Source organism: Pristiophorus japonicus, chromosome 4 (assembly GCF_044704955.1).
Source record: "Pristiophorus japonicus isolate sPriJap1 chromosome 4, sPriJap1.hap1, whole genome shotgun sequence".
Taxonomy (NCBI): domain Eukaryota; kingdom Metazoa; phylum Chordata; class Chondrichthyes; family Pristiophoridae; genus Pristiophorus; species Pristiophorus japonicus.
Genome location: NC_091980.1, coordinates 116,197,992 through 116,202,669, shown reverse-complemented (window position 1 = coordinate 116,202,669; position 4,678 = coordinate 116,197,992). Strand labels below are relative to the sequence as shown.

Genomic DNA, 4,678 nt, shown 5'->3' with positions numbered 1-4,678 from the left:
AAATGTCGAGGAATCAACTAGAGGGTTGGCCATCCTAGACTGGGTGATGTGTAATGAAAAAGGACTAATTAGCAATCTTGTTGTGCGAGGCCCCTTGGGGAAAGTGACCCCAATATAGTAGAATTCTTTATTAAGATGGGGAGTGACACAGTTAATTCAGAGACTAGAGTCCTGAACTTAAGGAAAGGTAACATCGATGGTATGAGACGTGAATTGGCTAGAATAGACTGGCAGATGATACTTAAAGGGTTAACGGTGGATAGGCAATGGCAAACATTTAAAGATCACATGGATGAACTTCAACAATTGTAGATCCATGTCTGGAGTAAAAACAAAACAGGGAAGGTGGCTCAACCATGGCTAACAAGGGAAATTAAGGATAGTGTTAAATCCAAGGAAGAGGCATATAAATTGGCCAAAAAAAGCAGCAAGCAAGCCTGAGGACTGGGAGAAATTTAGAATTCAGCAGAGAAGGACAAAGGGTTTAATTAGGAGGGGGAAAATAGAGTATGAGCGGAAGCTTGCTGGGAACATAAAAACTGACTGCAAAAGCTTCTATAGATATGTGAAGAGAAAAAGATTAGTGAAGACAAATATAGGTCCCTTGCATTCAGAATCAAGTGAATTTATAATGGGGAACAAAGAAATGGCAGACCAATTCAACAAATACTTTGGTTCTGTCTTTACGAAAGAAGACACATATAACGTTCTGGAATTACTAGGGGACCAAGTGTCAAATGAGAAGGAGGAACTGAAGGAAATCCTTATTAGTCAGGAAATTGTGTTAGGGAAATTGATGTGATTGAAGGCCGATAAATCACCAGGACCTGATAGTCTGCATTCCAGAGTACTTAAGGAAGTGACCCTAGAAATAGTTGATGTATTGGTAATCATTTTCCAGCAGTCTATCGAATCTGGATCAGTTCCTATGGACTGGAGGGTAGCTCATGTAACGCCACTTTTTAAAAAAAGAGGGAGAGAGAAAACGGGGAATTATAGACCGGTTAGCCTGACATCAGTAGTGGGGAAAATGTTGGAATCAATTATTAAAGATGAAATAGCAGCGCATTTGGAAAGCAGGATCAGTCCAAGTCAGTATGGATTTATGAAAGGGAAATCATGCTTGACAAATCTTCGAGAATTTTTTGAGGATATAACTAGTAGAGTGGACAAGGGAGAATCAGTTGATATGGTGTATTTGGACTTTTAAAAGGCTTTTGACAAGGTCCTACACAAGAGATTAGTTTGCAAATTAAAGCACGTGGAATTGGGGGTAATGTATTGATGTGGATAGAGAACTGGTTGGCAGACAGGAAGCAGAGAGTAGGGATAAACGGATCCTTCTCAGGCAGTGACTAGTGGAGTGCCACAGGGCTCAGTGCTGGGGCCCCACCTATTTACAATATACATCAATGATTTAGATGAAGGAATTGAGTCTAATATCGCCCAGTTTGCAGACGACACTAAGCTGGGTGGTGGTGTGAGCTGTGAGGAGGATGCTAACCGGCTGCAGGGTGATGTGGACAGGTTAGGTGAGTGGGCAAATGCATGGCAGATGAAGTATAATGTGGATAAATGTGAGGTTATCCACTTTAGAGGCAAATACATGAAGACAGATTATTATCTGAATGGCAGCAGGTCAGGAAAAGGGGAGGTGCAATGAGACCTGGGTGTCATGGTACATCAGTCACTGAAAGTTGGCATGCAGGTACAGCAGGTGGTGAAGAAGGCAAATGACATGTTAGCCTTCATAGCTAGGGGATTTGAGTATAGGAGCAGGGAAGTGTTACTGCAGTTGTACAGAACCTTGGTGAGGCCTCACCTGGAATATTGTGTTCAGTTTTGATCTCCTAATCTGAGGAAGGACGTTCTTGCTATTGAGGGAGTGCAGCGAAGGTTCACCAGACTGATTCCCGGGATGGCAGGAATGACCAATGAGGAGAGACTGGATCGACTGGGCCTGTATTCACAGGAGTTTAGAAGAATGAGAGGGGATCTCATAGAAACATATAAAATTCTGACGGGACTGGACAGGTTAGATGCAGGAAGAACGTTCCCAATGTTGGGGAAGTCCAGAACCAGGGGTCACAGTCTAAGGATAAGGGTGTCATAGGACCGAGATGAGGAGAAACCTCTTCACTCAGAGAGTTGTTAACCTGTGGAATTCTCTACCGCAGAAAATTGTTGATGTCAGTTCGTTCGATATATTCAAGAGGGAGTTAGATATGGCCCTGACGGCTAAAGGGATCAAGGGGTATAGAGAGAAAGCAGGTACTGAGGTGAATGATCAGGCATGATCATATTGAATGGTGGTGCAGGCTCGAAGGGTCGAATGGCCTACTCCTGCACCTATTTTCTATGTTTCTTTGTTTCTATATGGTCCGTAACCCCGCCCGCCTCCCCCAGCAGGTATTCCGGTATACCAGGTCAAGTCATTAAACTGCTTTGGTACAGCTTCCAGTTCTAGGGCATTTTACTTCAAGCGTTCACACACTTTGCCACCTCAGACCATTGCTGCCTGGCTGTCTGGTATTGTACCCTTTTCCCATATGCAGAGAAGAGGATGTTTGCCTTCCTGGTGAGATTGTCCACTAGTACTTCCAGGGAAGCAGCACCGTCAGTGGAGCTCCACAATGCATACTGCACCTCCCCTTTAAGAGGTGCAGGCCAACTTTAAGTGCCATTGCTCCCACCCAAATTCTTACCACCCCAATGACCAAGCAGTCCACTGACCAACGCGTTTCACACTGACAACTTGCCCATCATATTGAAACGGGGCATGTACCTGAAAATCGGTTTATGCCTGTCGCAAGTATCATCAGGCAAGCAACACGACTGCTCCCATTTTGTCCCCCTTCCAGCTGAAACTTGACAATAACCCATCTGACTCTGAGCCAAGAGGGTCAACACTGAGCCAAGACTGACACTTCTATTGCTTAAGCAATTACAAAGGAAAATTAAAAATAATGTCTGGATGTCAAAGCTTATCCATTATACATAATGTCTGTTTACTTGATAACAATTGAAATGCTCTCTTGAGATGCCACATTCCCGAGAACCTTGTCAGTGATAATAGATCTCGAGTTGCTTAGGGCACGAAGGCCACTAATAGCAATTAGTTCAGTAATGGGTCTGTGTTCTGAATTCCAGTATGTAGGTGATTATGTGTAGCCTATCAGAATATTGTTTGGCGATTGTAGCAAGCACTTTTTGCACTTAGTTATGAATAAGCTCCACCACACAGTAGTTTTGACGACATAATAATAGTTATAACAGCAGCAGCTGATTGACAAGCAGGATATAATAATACAAAATACAGCCTTCTGGACTCGAAGTCGAGTTCCACAATTTCAGACCATAACCTCTGCCCCTATTTTTTCAGGGTTGCGCTTATTTGTACTGCAAAAATGGCCAATAAGCCGCGCCCCTTATTTCTGATTGGTCCCCTTGGAGGATAAGCCACACCCTGAACTTTCACAGGAATGTATCACTGGATCTGCCCATCCCAAGGTCTCACTGACTTTGCAAATTGTAACTCGATTCACTTTGACTTCCTGAAGCGACAGAGGACAGAGCTCCCCAGAAGACAGCAAGGGCCAGCCAAAGTGCCTTAACCCGTGTACAGTCCAGATTGTGCTAAGATCCGTTCAGAGAATGGAAAGGACCAAGCAGACAGCGCACAAATCGACCCGAGGGAAAGCTCCTCGCAAACAACTGGCGACCAAAGCGGCCCGGAAGAGTGCGCCGGCCACGAGCGGAGTGAAGAAGCCTCATCACTACAGACCCAGTACCGTGGCTCTGAGGGAGATCTGCTGCTACCAGAAATCCACCGAACTGCTGATCCGCAAGCTGCCCTTCCAGTGCCTGATGCGGGAGATCACTCAGGACTTCAAGACCAACCTGCGCTTCCAGAGCTTGGCCGTCATGGCTCTGCAGGAGGCCAGCGAGGCTTAGCTGGTGGGGCTCTTTGAGGACACCAACCTGTGCGCCATCCACGCCAAACAAGTCACCATCAATACCAAAGACATCCAGCTGGCCCGCCGCATCCGCGGGGAGCGCGCCTAGACTCCCCCCTGCCCCGACTTGAAGCTTCAGCACCTAGTGCAACAACGGCTCTTTTCAGAGCCACCAAATCAGCAAAGGAAAGAGCTGCGATCTCCTGTAACCGTGTTGTTCATTAGCCCATTGTAGGGACAAATGAGGGTACGGGGCCCAGAAGAGACGAGGGCCCAGGGGCAGCACGGGCCAGCCCACACTGCGATATGTGTGCACGCTAGGTCCATGCAACAGAGCAGGTCTCCAGTCGTCTTGGTTTACCCTTGCCACTGGATAGAGGCCTAGCTCTGTCAAGCCCGTGTGGTGGCTGGTGTGCACCGGTCACCACACGTTAAAAAAATCCACGCACAGGCATCTTCCACCAATTCAATTGGAGTTCAGGACTGGAACAACGGATCCGTCATTGAAATATCTGTGAACTCGTGGAAGCAAGTCATCCTCATTCGAGGGACCACCTATGATGACCCCAGTCCAAGTGCATGCCACCCCTAGCCGAAGTGCCTTACCCCAGTCCGTGTATACCTCCCCTGGCCAAAGTGCCTTACCCCAGTCCAAATGCATGCCTCCCCAGCTGAATTGCCTTACCCAAGCGCAAGTGCATACTTCCTCCCCATGGGGGATT

General features: G+C 46.7%; 1 pseudogene; it reads left to right on the top strand.

Moving 5' to 3' along the window:
• Window positions 1-3,653: 3,653 nt before the first annotated feature.
• LOC139262144 (histone H3-like) lies at window positions 3,654-4,065 on the top strand (annotated as a pseudogene).
• The last annotated feature ends 613 nt before the right edge of the window (window positions 4,066-4,678 follow it).